The sequence below is a fragment of the Scyliorhinus torazame genome, chromosome 12, assembly GCF_047496885.1.
Source record: "Scyliorhinus torazame isolate Kashiwa2021f chromosome 12, sScyTor2.1, whole genome shotgun sequence".
In the NCBI taxonomy this organism is placed as follows: Eukaryota; Metazoa; Chordata; class Chondrichthyes; order Carcharhiniformes; family Scyliorhinidae; genus Scyliorhinus; species Scyliorhinus torazame.
Window position 1 is genome coordinate 47836729 of NC_092718.1, and position 18613 is coordinate 47855341.

The following is an 18613-nucleotide window of genomic DNA, read 5'->3' on the forward strand; positions in this document are numbered from 1 at the left end:
TTTTTCTGGTTTGAATATGTGGTGGGTGACGTTACCTCACTTGTCATCACAAGCCTGAATGTTATCCAGCACTGCTTCCAGCTAACTAGGGCAGCTATATTTCGATTATCTCAGGTTCCAGCTAGTTTTAGAGCACATTATACAGTACCATGGTGCATAAACAGAAAACTTAAGCATCCACTTGGCTCAGGGAAACAATAATTTGCCTCGTCCAGCCAGCAGACTAAGTACTAACTCACTTCAAATGCTTAGCTCCTTATATTGTCTGTAGATCATAGTAGCTATAAGAAACTGATGAGCAATGTGCATGAGGTCATAAAACACATGTAACAAGTACACAGAGCAAGTAGCAGATTACATATATCAATTGGAATCACTGTAGTAATGCAAAAATAAAAGGGGCTTCATTTATTTACAGCAAAAATATGGAAAAAACATGTTTTAAATTAGTAGATTTTCTGAGCAAGCTTATACTGCTCCAATGAATAACTCCCCACTGCCATTTTTCACCTTCACACTTCTGTCATTGTGCCGGATTGTAATTGGTGGCATGGTAACATAGTGGTTAGCACAGTTGCTTCACAGCGCCAGGGACCCGGGCTTGATTCCGGCTTGGGTCACTGTCTGTGCGGAGTCTGCAGGTTCTCCCCGTATCTGCATGTGTTTCCTCCCACAAGTCCCAAAAGATGTGCTTGTTCGGTAAATTGGACATTCCGAATTCTCCCTCAGTGTACCCGAACAGGCTCCAGAGTGGCGTCTAGGGGATTTCCACAGGGACTTCATTGCAGTGTTAATGTAAGCCTACTTGTGACACTAATAAAGATGATTATTAATTATTTGGTATCTAAACTGTTGTTAACTACAATTTTCTCAACCGACTGAAAATACATGTTTTCAGCATTCTCCTCGTGGTCTTCCCTTTTAACTGAGGGTAGCTCAGTTCGAAGAGCGTGACGCTCACTCGCTTTAGGATGTTGTTTTGAACTGATCCCCTTAGGCTGGGATTCCAGTTCGGTAATTAATCTCAGTTCAAAAACTGAAAACGTAAAAGATTCCAGGCATACAATGTTGGTGATATCAGGGATGTTGGTTTGAAAAACGGACCTTTGTGCATTGTTTCGATGTACATTGTTAACATATTTATTTCTATACGTATGTACTGCCTCTCACGGAATGGTAAATACGTTAAACATATATCCCTAATATCGCTAATTTAGAGGCTGGCAAATTACTTGTACATATCTTGAAATGTTCCCGTTTTTCTCACATAATACAATTATTGTAGCTTTGGATCCCATGTGTCTATATCTTGATTTTTATGGTACCGAGTCATTTTCTGATCATAGCCCACCTACCAAAGAGATTTTCTCGATGATTGGTTTATTTGTTGTCCATGAGATTTGTGTATTGGTGATTGTCAGCTATCAAGCAGAGAGCCATGTCCAATGTGAACTCTTCCTGTTTGGTGAGACCTTGCCTTTTATAGTGTAGGAAATTACATCTTTTGTAGCCTGCATTTTCAATTTAGTTGGACATGGGAGGGTCATGTCTCCTACTCCTTTAGGATGTTCAGGTTTTTTTCTTAATATTCAGCCCATGGACTCTTGAGAAATAGGACATTTTCTTTATCTGTAGTTAACTCTTTCATGTTTTACTGTTAACACCAGAGTAATATTCACACTCTTATGGAATCAGTACAACCAATATTAAGAGTGAGGGACTGAATGTCCCAAGTGTCAGGAAAGTATTTACATTCAATAGTAATCAATGGTCTGAATTTTCGTGCAGGCATTGGGAACCTCATGTCAGAAACAGGACCCGAGCCCACACAATCCAGCAGCACCCACAGTGGCATAACTTTAGTTGAGGATTCAAAATGGCTGGTGGAACAAGAACGCTGGAGACCCAATGAGAGACCCCACAGGACTGGCTGCCCGGCAGCCTCATTGAAAGAGGTGGGCATTTCTGAGGCAGAAGGTGAGTGTGAGAGCACCTCAAATGGTGGTGCTCTCTAAAGGTTGCAGAAGGCTCCGAATCAAAGGAGGCACTAAGGTATTAGGGCCATTGATGTAGAGGGGGGAAGCCCATAACTATACTTTTTATAGAATCCTTCCAAGGAAAGAGGTCATTCGGCCCATCAAGTCTGCCCTGACTCTGAAAGGGCACTCTAGCCCACACCCCTGTCCTATCCCCATAACCCCACCTAACCTACACATGCCTGGGCACTAAGGGGCAATTTTATCATGGTCAATCCACCAAGCCTGCACATCTTTTGACTGTGGGAGGAAACTAGAGCACCCGGAGGATTCTCACACAGACACGGGGAGAATGTACAAACTCTAAACAGACTGTCACCCAAGGCAGGAATTGAACCCGGGTCCCTCGCGCTGTGAATTAACAGTGCTAACCACTGTGCCACCATGCCGCCCTTCTCTGTAATGATTCCGGCTATATCTGTAGTTGTTTCTGCCTTGTGTTTCCATCATAGGGGGATGGAGAGCAGGATCCAATGGATTGCTGACTTCCTACTGGAAGGCCACCTGCAAATCTTTGCTGGACTCCAGAGATGCCAGGGAATAATAATAATAATCTTTATTGTCACAAGTAGGCATACATTAACACTGCAATGAAGTTACCGTGAAAAGCCCCTAGTCGCCACATTCTGGCGCATGTTCGGGTATATGGAGGGAGAATTTAGAATGTCCAAATTACCTAAGAGCGTGTCTTTCGGGATTGTGGGAGGAAACCGGAGCACCTGGAAGGAAAGCTACGCAGACACAAGGAGAACATGCAGACTCAGCACAGACAGTGACCCAAGCTGGGAATCGAACCTGGGACCCTGGCGCTGTGAAGCAACAGTGCTAACCACTGTGCTACTAGGTAGGGAAATAGCCTGCAATTGAGGCCTTCATTGGTCTAACTTGACTGCCCACCTCGATGGCAGCCTGACCCTTGGGTAGCATCAGAATGGTATTCCATTTGGGCTACTTTCCTGATTCCCCACCCTCAACCCCTCCTTCAGCACTGCCCCCAAGTGGCTGGGAAGATTCCAGCTGGTATTTTGTAAATCAAACTTTAACACTTAAACAAAATTATTTTTTTAGAGGATTGTTTCCCTGCATCAATTAAATTGCCCTTTTATGACAATCAGATTTCACTTCCAAGAGGTAAAATAACCACTAAAGCGAGGTTGTAGTCCAACTGAAGGCTTTACTAAGCTGGATGTTTCCCCCAGCAGCTCAGGTACAGAATGAAGGCTGCTGGGGCGGCACGGGCTCTTATACCCCGCCTAGCAGGGCGGAGCTACCATACAGCTTGACCAATAGGAAGCATACAATATCTACCAATGGTGTTCCAGCATTGCCAGGTACCGTAATACCTCTACACAGACTATCACACCTTTTTGTTTGTTATTGTTGAAAAATCTTGTTTTGAGGAAATATTCACTGAAAAATTTGACATGCCGAAAACAATCAGTGCCAGCCTTAAGGCTGAGATACCTTTAGCCTTCGGCCTCTTGAAGAGGCCAAATGGGTGTCCCACTAAAGCCCTCTGGACAGGGAGAGTAACCAATGGCTGAGTCTTTTGCTGAGCTAGCCAGCAGGTGAGTCCAAAAAGATGAGGGAATAATTCCTGGGAGGTCAAAAACATCTCCGGGGCCCACAAAAGTAAAAAATCCAGGGCGGGATTGTACAACCACCCTTCCTCCCCCACCCTCCCTCATGCAGCATGTTTTCCGGTGGTGAGTCACTATTAGCTGTCAGTGGGGTCTTCAAGACTTGTCGATGTCTGCAGAGTTTTGCGTGTTTGCAAGGCTCACGCGTTGCAGCGCTGGGGAACCCGCCCTGGGGCACACGGGGAGGTCACCTTCAGCAGGACTGGAAAATCTTGCCGGCGGGAAGGGCCGGAAAATCTGCATCCAGATTTCCTGGGATTTGTCTGCGCTCACCAGTGCTATCTTAAGTTTGGGTTTCTCAATTCATAGTGACGTCAGCTGGAACATGCAAGCTCTGCCCATTTGTTGGACATCAATTTGCAGAGTTGCGGAACCTAATGCCAGTGTCACTGGTCTTCCCAAAATAGCGTCTGGCGTACTTCGAGTACAGCTTGGGTAAAACATGACAGTGGATAAGGCCACAAACAATCCAATGTTTTTTAAGTTTGTAATAATATGTAGAATATCATTTGTGCATAATTTAACAACCAAACTGTAAGTAAAGATAGGTGTCATATGCATAGACTGAGATTCTATCATCCGACCACTAGGTGGCGTGATGACAAGAGAACGTTACTGGAACACACCAGGGAGAACGTGGACAGCAGGCATAGAGTCCAGTCACATATCAAAGAACAAAGAACAAAGAAAAGTACAGCATAGGAACAGGCCCTTTGGCCCTCCAAGCCTGTGCCAACCATACTGCCCGTCTAAACTAAAATCTTCTACACTTCAGGGTCCGTATCGCTCTATTGCCATCCTATTCATGTATTTGCCAAGATGCTCCTTAAACGTCACTATCGTCCCTGCTTTCACCACCTCCTCCGGCAGTGTGTTCCAGGCACCCACTACCCTCTGTGTAATAAACTTGCCTCGTACATCTACTCTAAACCTTGTCCCTAGCACCGTAAACCTATGCCCCCTAGTAATTGGCCCCTCTACCCTGGGGAAAAGTCTCTGACTATCCACCCTGTCTATGCCCCTCATAATTTTGTAGACCTCTATCAGGTCGCCCCTCAACCTCCGTCGTTCCAGTGAGAAAATATGGAGTAGCTCCTTAGTCAATCGTAATTAATAATAGTTAATTACAATTATTTGTATTTAGCTATAGTATCCAACTGTACTTATCGTTCACATTGTAGAAACCTTTATCGTGTTTAGCTAGTTAATAAATAATTTTGTTCTTTAACAAAGCAGTATGTTCTCTAATTGATTCAACCACAGAGACATTGCCATTGGTGAACATAGAGAACATTACAAAGTTCACCCCTTTAGTCCTCCTGACCTGACTGAAAATAGAGGTGTTTATTGGAGTGGGGAAGTACAAAAAGGTTCCTGGATATAGGCACACATACAAGTAAGAATATTGAACGTGCATATCTACACAAATGTGTACATACAAATATATTTTGTTTTTGTTTTGTCTCAGTTCACACCTAATGGTGCACAAGGTAGATTTTCATCTGTTCCCATGGTATAATTTTCATGCCACAGGTCATCGGTCTGCTGCCAGAGGATTACAGCTTGAGGGATGCCACTCTGCAACACGAGGAGTGTCTCCCACTCTCCCAGCTGCCATCGGCGCATTGGAAGGATTTTGCAGGTTGATGCTCAACCTGTTTGGCCATGTCATGAAGGCACCTTCCTTGGCCATCAAGGCCTGGAGCATCTCCAGCTCAGCGGCAGGGGTGCTACCCATTGCGCCACCAGACCTCCACTTACAAATAGAGTTGGCTTATTTAAATATTTATATATTTTGTGCACATTGACTTGTCGGTCAGGAACAAAGGATTCAGGATCTGGTCATAATTCACTTCATAGTGAAATGGGGGGAATAACAGAAAGCACATGGTGAGCGACCTGGCCATGGTAGTAGGACTGAACACAAGTTTTTATCAAACCTGCATTTTGACGTCAACCAATGACTTTCATTTTTGTGTGGAGGACAACATTTTACAGCAGCATGTAGTGGAACACAATCATGTATCGCAGGATTTCAACATTTTTTTAAGTAAGTAACCACCAATTATGCTAAACCTTTGTCAGAACGCACATGTAAATATGTTGCATTCCAGAATGCCCAAGAATGAACTTAACATATTTCCATGGTTAGGACAACATGAAAAGAGAATTAAAACAAATTACTGCGGCTACTGGAAACTGAAACAAAAACAGAAAATACTGGACAATCTCAGCAGGTCTGACAGCATCTGTGGAGAGAAAAGAGAGCTACCATTTTGAGTCTGGATGACTCTTTGTCAAAACTGGAAATAGGGTGAGATTTATCCTGTTGTGGGGGTGGATGTTGAGTAGTGGGTCTGGATAGGGGGCCAGTGATAGGTGGAGATTGACAAAGATATAGTGGACAGAAAGACAAAAGGAAGATAAATGGCCGTGATACTTGTCGTGTTGGGTGTTCTGATGCACAAATGATCCAACACGGCTGTAGATGGTACAACTCTGTTTTATTGTCTAAACAACGGTAACAACTAACTGTTGGCTTGGGTACGTGCTTCACCAGCTAACCTGTGGACCTAGCTCTATCACTATCTTAGTGAGGCACTGAGCACAAGGTCTATGTCTGAGTGGCGCGCCGTGAGCTCTGTGCTCTGAGCTATCTTCTGGTTGAATGAGCAGGAACTGTGGTGTTCCCTGTTTTATAGTGCGTGTGCTCTCACTGGTGATTTGCGACGATGTTATGTGTGTGCTGGTTGGTCCAACTGCCTGTCCATCAGTGTGTGTGTGATTGCACCATGATATGCTGATGTGGATATCATGACAATACTGACGGAGAAGGGTACTGATAGTAGCACATTAAGAGATCAGAATGTGTCAATGGCAGAACAAAGGCAAACAATGTGTCAAAGGACAACCTGGAATAAGGAACAGATGGCCCAAGTGGGGTGGCGTGGGGGGAGGGGGGACAATGGTGAAGGAAAAACAGATCGATGGAATAAATTAAAATAAATTGATAGAAATAAAAATGGGATGAAGATGATGGAGAGAGTTCACAGCTGGAAGTTGCTGAACTCAGTGTTAACTTCGGAAGGCTGTAATGTGCCCTATTGAAAGATGAGCAGCGGGATTCTCTGACCCCCCCCCCGCCGCCCCGTCGTTGGCTGCCGTATTCTCCGGCGCTGGTTTTCAGGCGGGGACGGGGTTCACGCCACGCCGGTCAGGGGCCATTGGCAGTGGCCCCTCTCAATTCTCCGGGCCCCGATGGGCTGAGCAGCCGTCCGTTTTTGGCCAGTTCTGCCGGCGTGGGTTAGGCATGGTCCCACATGGCGGGACCTGGCAGGTAAGTCGGCTGGAGCGGTCCTCGTGGGTGGGGGGTTCCGACCCCGGGGGGGGCCACACGGTGGCCTGGCCCGCGATCGGGGCGCACCGATCTATGGGCGGGCCTGTGCCGTGGAGGCACTCCTTCCATCCGTGCCGGTCCCTGTAGCGCTCCGCCATGGCCGGTGCGGAGAAGACAAACCCCTGCGCATGCTTCAGAATCAGGTGGCCGGTCTGCGCATGAGTGAGATCATGCCGGCCTTTCGGCGCATGCGCAAACTCGGGCAGTGCCTTCGGCGCAGGCTGGAGCAGCGCCAACCTCTCCGGCGTCCACCTATCCCCCGGAAGTGCGGAGAATTCCTCACTTTTGGGGGTTGTTGACGCCTGAGTGGTTGGCACCGGTTCTCCCTCCGGCGTGGGGAGGAGAATTCCGCTCGCGGTGTTGTTCCTCCAGTTTATGCTGGGTTTCACTGGAACACCGCACCAGGCCAAGGACGGACATTTGGACATGAGAGCAAGTGGGTGAGTTGAAATGGCAAGCGGCAGGAAGGTCTGGGTCCTGCTTGCAGGCGGACTGAAGATTTTCTGCAAAATAGTCACCCAGTCGACATTTAAGAGAATATCCTTGGTAGTTATTTAATGTTCGTAACCACTGAGTTGATGTGATTTTGCTTTGCACTGACCCTGCGTTTATAGTATGCGTTCAGTTTCAAGAAACAAGGACTTGCATTTATAAAGCACCTTTTCTCAACTCAGGACCTCCTGAATGAAGTGCTTTTGAAATGTGATTTTTATTGCAATGCCGGAAACACGGGGTCCAATTTGTGCACAGCCAGCTCCCACAAAGAGCAATGTGGGAATGACCACGTAATTTATTTTTGTGATGTCTATTGAGGGATAAATATTGGTCAGGATACCAGACTCATGATGATGGAATAAGGAGGAGGTAATCTTCTTCGACAGGATTTGTCAACACAAACCATGACACCTGATTTACGCTGCAAGCTGAGCACTGGCATGAAGTCAAAACGTTTTACGAACAGATGAAAAAGGAGCAGAAGTAGGCTATTCGGTTCTTTAAGCCTGCTCTTCATTCAATAAGATCATGGCTTCTATGCTTGAGTTTCAAATTCCACATTCCCATCTCCTCCTGATAACCTTTTATTCCCTTGCCCAACAAGAACCCTCTGCCTGCAAAATATTAGTGATCCCACTTTCACCGTCTTCTGAGGCAGAGCATTCCAAAGTCAAACAACCACAAGACCATAATACATAGGAGCAGAAGAAGACTATTCGGCCCATTGAGTCTGCTCCGCCATTCAATGGGATCATAACTGATCTGAAGTAATAATCCTCAGCACTTTCCTGCCTTATCCCCAGAACCCTTGATTCCCTTACTGTTTAAAAATCTGTCTATCTTAACCATGAACATACTTAATGACACAGCCCCTATAGCCCTCTGAGAGAAAGCAATTCTCCTCATCTCTGTCCTACAAGGGTGACCCCTAATTTTAAAATAGTGCCCTCTAGTTCTGGACACACCCACAAGAGGAATCATCCTTTCCACAACCACCTTGTCAAGGCCATTCAGGATCTTATATACTTCAATCAAGTCACTCCTCTAAGCTCCACTGGAAACAAGCCCAGCCTGTCCAACCTTTCCTCATAAGACAACCAGCTCAAATCAAGGGCGGGATTCTCCACAATCGGCGCAATGTCCGCCGACCGGCGCCAAAAACGGCGCGAATCAGTCCGGCATCGCGCCGCCCCAAAGATGCGGAATTCTCCACATCTTGAGGGGCCGAGCCCTCACCTCGAGGGGCTAGGCCTGCGCCGGAGTGATTTCCGCCCCGCCGGCTGGCGGGAAAGGCCTTTAGCGCCCCGCCAGCTGGCGCGGAAATGACTTTGCCGTGCGACGCACGCGCGGGAGCGTCAGCGGCCACTCACGGCATTCCCGCGCATGTGCCGTGGAGGGGGTCTCTTCCGCCTCCGCCATAGTGAAGACCATGGTGAGGGCGGAAGGAAAAGAATGCCCCCACGGCACAGGCCCGCCCGCGGATTGGTGGGCCCCGATCGCGGGCCAGGCCACCGTGGGGGCACCGCCTGGGGCCAGATCGCCCCGCGCCCCCCCCCAGGACACCGGAGCCCGCCCGCGCCGCCTTGTCCTGCCGTTCGAAAGGTGGTTCAATCCACGCCGGCTGGCATGGGTTGACAGCGGCGGGACTTCGGCCCATCGCGGACCGGAGAATCGCCGGGGGTGTGCCCGCCGACCGGTGCGACTTCCGCCGACCGGCGCGGCATGATTCCCGCCCCCGCCGAATCTCCGGTGGCGGAGAATTTGGGACACGGCGGGGGCGGGATTCACACCGGCCCCCGGCGATTCTCCGACCCGGTATCAATCTAGTAAACCTCCTCTGAACTGTCTCCATTGCATCCCTCCTTAAAAAGGGAGACCAAGACTATACACAGTATTCGAGATGTTGTCTCAGACATGTTCTTTATAACGGAAGGATAACATCCTTACTTTTATGTTTACTTCCTCCTGCAATAAAGGATATTCCATTAGCCGTCTTCATTACATGCTGTACTGCATACCAACTTTTTGTGACTCATGCAGGGCTGTACAGTGGTACAGTGGTTAGCACTGCTGCCTCACAGCATCAGGACCGTTTCAATTCCGGCCTTGGGTGAATGTATGGTGTTTTCACTTTCTCCCTGTGTCTGCGTGCATTTCCTTCGGTTGCTCTGGTTTCCTCCCACAGTCCAAAGATGTGCAGATTAGGTGAGGTTACATGGATCGGCCTAGGTAGGGTGCCCTTTCAGAGGATCGGAGCATTCTTGATGGGCCAAATGGCCTCCTTCTGCACTATAGGAATTCTGTAGGGATTTTATGCAAGAGAACATCTAGATTGCCACTACTGCTGCTAATTGTAATGCAAGTACACTATTATTTCCCCATATTTTGGAGGGTGTCAACTTGGTAGATCATAGAACATTTGTACAATTGATTGAAAACACATAAATATTGAATTCAAACATCATTGAGTTGATTGGACTATTTTTGTGAAGCTGATCACTTCCCATTTGGTTCCATTACCTGTAATTTTTGATTCTCATGTACAAGGCTTTCCAACTTCCCCGATTTTAGCTCTCAAATTAGGAAATACATTCTATCCATTGCTCAATTTCACCTGAAGTGAGTGGCACATTTCGGAAAAGTTACCTCAGAAAACATTCTTATGGGAAGTGTTCATGAGATCTAATTGAGATATACTAAAGGGGTTTGACATGGTAGAAGTAGAGTGATGATTCCCCTTTTTGGACATTCTCGAAGGAGAGGCCATAGTTTTAGGTTCTCGGAGGCAGATTTAAAGCAGAATTAACAAATTTAAGAAGAGAATAGATAGGTTTTTAATTAATAGTGGATTGAAGGGTTATGGAGAGAGAGCAGGAAGGTGGGGATGAGAACAGCCATGATCGTACTGAATGCTCGAGGGGCTAAATTGTCTACTCCTGGTTCTTATGTTTTTTTTCCAATTAAGGGGCAATTTAGCATAGCCAATCCACTTACCCTGCACATCTTTTGGGTTGTGGGGGTGAGACCAACGCAGATAGGAGAAGAATGTGCAAACTCCACACGTACAGTGACCCGGGGCTGTGGTCAAACCCAGGTCCATGCTAACCACTGCGCCACCGTGCCGCCCCTTATGCTATTTTATGATGGCATTTCTCTTTCTTCTTCCAAGTGAATTGGCAAAGAAATTGTTGAAGGAAAGTCAATACATTTATCTGCAGCCTCCATAACTCATGTGTGGTGGAATTTCTTTATATTCCCATGGGAGGGTGAGTGTTGCTGGATGGGACAACATTTATTGCCCATGGGCATCACACATAGACCAGACCGGGTAAGCATGACAGATTTCCTTCCCTGGGTTTTTACATCCCAGATTATTATTGAATTCACATGTCATCACCTGCAATGGTGGGGTTCAAACCTGGGTCACCAGAACAATGACCTGGGTCTCTGGATTACTAGTCCAGCGACAATACCACAGTGCCACCGTCGCCTCCATTTGTTATAATGTGTTTGGCCCATTGTTAGGTTTTGATTATTTTGATATGAACTATTAAACTGTAACCACATTTCTTGCATAGAGTTTGAAAGGAGTGCTGGGGGAGGGGGAAGCAGCTTTGCATTCAACACGAAAATGCAAAGCGTTGATTCTTAAAAGCAGTCTGACAAGATATAAATGATCACTCAATGATTTTGGCGCAGTACCAAGTACAGGGAGCATTGGAGTTACTCTACCCACAGGGAGAGAGAAAATAGCACTGTCCTTAGTGGAGCATGTAAAGAAAAATAGTGTTGATGAATGGAAGAAGGAACTATTAAAAGCTAAACTGAAGAATGGCTTTATACACAATTTGAACAGAAATAATAATGTTATGGCTATGAAAGATGAGATTAACACTTAGGGAACACATTTCTAATAGATCATTTTTTTTTAAAAATTGGAGATCAAAAATCATTTTGGCAGCTCAAAATTGAATTTGCTCTGGAGAGATTGGCAGAGTGGTAGAAAAACTATTTCATGGCCTGCCTTTCAGTGAATTTAATGGACATGCATGAATCTTTTTGCTAACAAACGTGAGTGACAACTAAAAGGTTTTGGAAATAATGCATGAAATGCTTTAGTTTTCACTAATATTTTTGCAGTTGAAAAGCATGCCTCAAATTGATACGGACTTTTTTATCCCCACAAAAAATAAATATCTCTTTCTTTACACCAAACAAAGCTGTAGTTTTGGAATAATATCATTGAGGAAGCGCATTGTCAATACTTGACGTACTTTGAGAAAGAGAGCAGGCGGGATTTTCTGTTGGCTGAAGCCAGAATCGGGAAACGCGATTGGGCGGAGAATCGGTTTTGATGCCGAAATTGTGGTGGGCGCCGGTTTCACGCCAAATTACAACTGTCAGGTGCCCGACAGCGGCATCAATGCGTTCCACTCTGCACATCAAGTAAACGCCGTTGGCATATCATTAGCGGGCCTGACCCGGTATTCTCCAGAGCCTCCGTGATTCTCCACCTTCACTGAGGCAAATTCCCAGTGGCGAGGTTCACTTGTGCTTTTAAAAATTGTGAAACAGGCGCCGTGGCTGCTGAAGGAGAGAGAGCGAGTACAGAAAATGACCGATAGTTTGTTGACAGATGTTCCGCTGGCTGGGGGGCTTCAACCAGGACTGGCGGGAGGAGCTGGGAATTGCCAGGAGGTGGGCTGTGGGGTCAGGGTGGAAGGGCAACATTGTTGAGGCCTACAAGGTAGCCATGCAGTTGCGCACGTTGCTGACTTCCAACTGTGAACTTAGGGCCACAGGTCGTATGGGTGTCCCTCCAGGGCACCCCTCTAGGTGCATTCTGGCCCCAGCCAACCCATCAGCGGGATGGGCACGCTCCAGCGCAACCACTGCAATCTTGTTGGCTGGGATAAGTGTGTGTGGGGAGTGTAATGTGTACATACGGCTGCAGCTTGTCAGCCTCCCATGTGTCAATCCCGGACCCGGTCAATCCTGCACCGTTTCTCACTGGAATGGATTGTGTTCCGGCACCGGTGCTGGCCCCTCAACGGTCGCTGAATCGGTCCAGATGCGGCGCCAGTTTTGTTGACATGGAAGTTCATGAATCCTGCCCGGGTGCCAACACGTAGCCTCAGGAACGGAGGATCCGCCCAGCATCTTTATGGCTTACTTTTACAATTGTAACCTCAAGAGTTGGGGAAATGTTTTATTTCACCTTGAGGTTTTTCCTTCAGACCTGCGAAGACATGTTATTTCATGTTTTCTTCCGAAAATGTTGCAAGTGAAAACGTTGCCTTTTGTGCAAGTGCTGGCGAGGACTGCAAGGATGCACTCCCGTCTGTTTGTACACTGCTGTGCCTGTGGTGGTATTGGATGACATGCATCTTCAATACAGAATTAGTGTAAAACTGCACTCAAGTTGCAGGTAATGCTGAATTAGTCTTGGACTTTCTCTGGCAGTTCTTCATAATTCCCAAAGCATCTCATTTTTAAATAAGAAATGGGCTTTGTGGCATATTAGGTCATATTATCACCTTTGCAACTCTGAAGTCTTGACTTGAACTCCATCCAAATTGAAAGGATGAAAGTCACTTGCCTTCCATGGATCATTGAAGACCAGGTGCAATATTCTGGAGAATCTTGACTCAATTAACTTGAATGTAGCTTAACAACAAAAAAATGCTGATTAACATTATCATTCCAAATACTTGCAGTGATGCTTGGTGTGAGAAAATAGCTCCAAAAACTATCTTTGAACCAAGACATTGGTTGATGTGCACTTCAAATTAACTTTGCACTGTCCACAAGATGATTTCACCTCAAAGGTTTTAATATTGTACTCTCTTGCATCATCCCCTCCCTTTCCTCTGTTAAGGATCTTTGAATTGCTGCCATGCCCTTATGACTCCAATTCCCTCTCAGTGTGCAAATTATGGCCAGAAATGAGTGCCCTCCACTGAGGTGAGTTTAGTGGTGGGGAGCATTTATTTGAACGGAAGGGCAATATCTCGCCCTTGCCACGATTATGTACAGGTCGAAAACGCATGGATGGCCTTAAGTATTCATCCAGTGTAGCCATGTAAAATGGCCACCTGCAAAGGACCATGGGAACTGTGGTCAATTTGGGACACAGACAGGTACATGGCCTCTGTGTATTGTGCAAAGAAACCAGACTTGGTTGAGACTTGCATCCGTTGAGAATCAATGACCATTTTCCCCAAGACAATAGCATTCGCATTAAGGACCATCAGCGATAGCAGACTAACCAGTGCCACCCCCCTTATTTGGAAAGGCTGACGTGTCTGGGACAATGATAGCTAGGACCCCCCCCCCCCCCCCCCCCCCAGCCATCGAGGTATCCGCCCCCTAATTGGCTAAGGTCGATGAGGGTGATCAAAACTCTATCGATCCATTGGACCTGGAGTAAGGACCGCCCAAAAGGGCGCGAAAGAGACGAAGGATAAAAAGCCCTGCACACTAGAGATCGGTCTCTTTTGGACCTGCCTGTGCGCGACCAATTACAGCATATCAACTAGCCAAGTCCAAGGACCCGCAATCGCTACCTGAAGGATGAGCCCAGCCAAGACGAACCTGAAGACTTTCAACCGACCACGTGGACCCGGATAAAAGCCTTATCTCGCACAGTGCCAGTCACTCGAAGTTAAGTAAAGATCATCTTAGTTGTTAGGTGTAGTTTAGTACGGAGACGCGTGTATTGTTGCATAGAGATACAAGTCTTGAGTTGTTAATAAACTGTGATTTTGAGCTAACATTGGTCAAGGTTGTGAAGTCATTTGGTCAATATAAGAAACAGCGTGTGGTTCACATCAAGGGTAAAAAGGCAACACCAGTGACTGGGTGTTGCAGAAAGCCTGAAAAGCAAACACTGTCATGGTTGCTTGCAGACTTCCAGGAGGTTATCGCTCATTGTGAGGCACTCAGTGCCTGATCAGGGAACAGGACACCGGGAGGGTGAGGCCCAGTGCAAGCCATATCTTTGCCCTTGCTGCTGAACTGCCTCCCTTGAGACCTCTACTCTGTGACATCCCCTACCTCCCGTCATCAAACCTGTGTCCTGGACCCTCGACAATCCTGGGCCTCAGATGGGCGCATTGACAGCAGCAGCCACTGCTTCTCTGGTGGCATTGTGGAACAATGCACAGCTGCCAGCCTCTGCTTGGCCAATCGGTCTTTGAGGGGGAAGAGGTGTGTTTTCAGCCCCTAGAGTTGTCGATCCTGGGGAAGGCCCACTACTGCCCAGTTAAGTTTAATTTGGCAGGCCTTCCCAAAAGTAGGCAATGTGGGTTTCTTGCTAGCTCTCCAGCTGGTGGGTGTTACCTCCATCACCTATGTTAACCTATGGATGCTGCTCTAAACTCAGCTGATTGATATATTTTATTGCTTCTATTTGATTGCTGTTAGGCTTTTCCATCTGCACTCTTCACCTTTCTATCATTCAGCTATTGAACAGTTCATTGTTAGAAGTCTTATAACACCAGGTTAAAGTCCAACAGGTTTGTTTGGAATCACTAGCTTTCGGAGCGAAGCCCCTTCATCACGTGAGTGAAGAGGTGGGTTACACAAACACATATATAGACAAAGCCAATGATGCAAGATGATATTTTGAATGCAAGTCTTTGCAGGTAATTAAATCTTTACAGGTCCATACGGTGTGACTGCAGAGAGGGATAATCACAGGTTAAAGAGGTATGAATTTGTCGTGTTGGGTGTTCCGATATACAAACGAACCAACACGGTTGTAGATGGTACAATTCTTCTGTATAATATTCTGTATAATAACAACTGTTAACTTCTGGCTGTGGTTCGTACTTCACCAGTTAACCTGTGGACCCAGCCCTAGCACTATCTTAGAGAGGCACTCAGTACATGGTGTATGTCTGAGTGGCACACTGTGAGCTCTGTGCTCGGAGCTATCTCCTGGTGGAATGAGCGGGAACTGTGGTGTTCCCTGTTTTATAGTGCGTGTGCTCTCACTGGTGATTGGCTGTGATGTTGCGTGTGTCTTGATTGGTCCATCGACCTGTCCATCAGTGTGTGTGTGTGATTGCACCATGATATGTTAATATGGATATCATGACAGAATTGTCTCAATCCAGGACAGTTGGTAGGATTTCGCAAGCTCAGGCCAGATGGTGGGGGGTTAAATGTAGTGAGACATGAATCCAAGGTCCCGGTTGAGGCCGTACTCATGGGTGCGGAACTTGGCTATCAGTTTCTGCTCGGTGATTCTGTGTTGTGGTGTTGTCAGCAAGGGGCTGATTTAGTACAGGGCTAAAATCGCTGGCTTTTAGAGCAGACCAAGGCAGGCCAGCAGCACGGTTCAATTCCCGTACCAGCCTCCCCGAACAGGCGCTGGAATGTGGTGATTAGGGACTTTTCACAGTAACTTCATTTGAAGCCTACTTGTGACAATAAGCAATTTTCATTTCATTTCATTTTCATTTCCTGAAGACCGCCTTGGAGAATGCTTACCCAAAGGTCAGAGGCTGAATGCCCTTGACTGCTGAAGTGTTCCCCGACTGGGAGGGAACATTCCTGCTTGGTGATGTCGCAGGGTCTGCATGGTCTTCCTATGTACCACGCCTCGGGACATCCTTTCCTGCAGCGTATGAGGTAGACAACGTTGGCCGAGTTGCACGAGTATGTACCGCGTACCTGCTGGGTGTTGTTCTCACGTGTCATGCTGGTATCCATGTTGATGATCTGGCACGTCTTGCAGAGGCTGCCATGGCAGGGTTCTGTGGTGTCATGGTCACTGTTCTCCTGAACATTTCATTGTTTATTTCACAGGTACGTCATCCCCATGTCAATCCCTCACTACCTCTCTGCCTTAACCTCTCTTTCAGGTTCTTGAATAAGGCCATGGACTCCCTATGTGCCCCTCTTGTCATTTACTAAAAGGCCATTGAATGATTTACAGTCCAGTTACCTTCAGCGACTCCAGCTGTTCAATTCACCTTTCACTTTGATCTTCTGGACTGCTGGGGCCTAACATTCCAAACTTTGATTTGTCATCCCCCATGCTACTGTCTTCTTCAACTCTGCCAGTGGATCAACAATTACCACAATTCCACATTTTCTTCCAGAATGTCTGTTCACTCGCAAATAAAGACCTCGCCATCCACACCTTATTGTGGTTAACCGTATTGGCATCATAATATTGCCCTTCACTAAAGGCTCCCTGTGCCCCTTACAAACTGTCATGGTGGTGGTGTTACCTTCATTTCTCCCCTCACTTCTTTGGTATATTCACTTTCTTTGGCTACCCCATCATCACCCGCTCCTCATGCCTTTAATTAAAAACTTTGTAACCTGTCACCTCTCCACTAACCCACAAGTATCACCTCAAGCTTCCTTGTGAGGCATCTTCCCTCATTTTCTCCCACCACCTTTACATTGAGCAACTCATCCTCAGTGAATTCAAATGACATCTCTGCTTCATATGCCCTCTGAATTCATCATCTTGCTGACACCCCTAAAACTCTTTGTCCTTGATACCCATATTCATGGATATTTCCTTGACCTTGTTATATTTTGTGGCCTCTCTGCTCCAAGGGTCACAATTACTGCCAAGGCTGTCTCAAACCATTCCCTTGTAAGCTTCATCATTCAGATCTGCATATCCCCTTTCAACTCTACTTCATTCTGCATCCACCAAATGCAATTGCATTTTGAAACTCACATCTACCGGATCTTTTGCCCTACATTTACCATGACATCAATTGCTTCAACCACTTCCTCACCTCCACCCTTGATGCCACAGTTACTCGTCTTCACTGCCTCCAGCATCTAGGGTGCGAACTTGAGTGTAGCCCATGCACAATCAGTGAGTCTACAATCACGTCATCACTGGGCAGCACGGTAGCACAATGGATAGCACTGTTACTTCATAGCGCCCGGGTCCCAGGTTTGATTCCTGGTTTGGGTCACCATCTGTGCGGGGTCTGCACATTCTCACTGTGTCTGCGTGGGTTTCCTCCAGGTGCTCTGGTTTGCTCCCACATGTCGCAAGAGACGTGCTTGTTAGGTAATTTGGGCATTCTGAATTCTCCCTCTGTGCAGCTGAACAGGTGCCGGAATGTGGTGACTGGGGGCTTTTCATAGTAAGTTCATTGCAGTGTTAATGTAGGCCTACTTGTGACAATAAAGATTATTAAAAAGTCTCTCATTCCTCTAGCAGGGAAAAAAATAAGCACTTAAATTATTTTCTCCACTGCCAAATAACTTCTCAATCCCCTCATAAAAGCCCCTCGAGCCTCACCTACACTAAGTTTAAGGAACTCATTGATTTCTTTGTTGCCGCGTTCAGCTTATTACCCATCTATGCCTTCCCTATTTGACAAAATGCCACATTTTATACATCATTTCACCTTAGCTTTGAACCCATAACCATTCCTAGTTTTCCTCCCATCTCCTGTTATTCCCACTCTAAACCCACCTGATTTGTATGGCCCATCTCTGCTCCTTGGACTCATTCCCAATGACCTGCTGACCACTCAACTTCTTGCATTGGTTTCTAAGCTGGCTGGCTCCCTCTCTTGAGACATTGTCCCTTTCCCTTTGAAAATAATTGTAATCATTGTCTTCTTCTGACTCATTCTCTCCACAATTATAAGCCGCCTCCCTATTCCCGACCATTTGTCGCTCTTTAAAGTCAATGAATATATTGTCACCACCAAAAATGACGCCCAGCCTCCCGAAGTGTTCAGTTGCTGCATGGTCTCACCCCTCTCCACCTCAGTCACCTTTTGCAAGCCCACAACCTTTGCAAAACAAACTCCCTTTGAATCTGGCTTTGTGTACATCCCCCCCACCGCCCCCATCCCTTCACCCACCAGTGGTAGCTGTGCATTCTAAATCATGGGCATCAGGCTCTGACATTTCCTCCTTACACCCCTCATCCTCTCCACATTCGGCTTTTCCTTTAAATCCCGCTCCTTGATCAAGCTTTAATCAGCCCTTCTAATATCTCCTTCTGTTATGCAACATTCATGCTTATGATGATGTTTCTGTGAAGCACT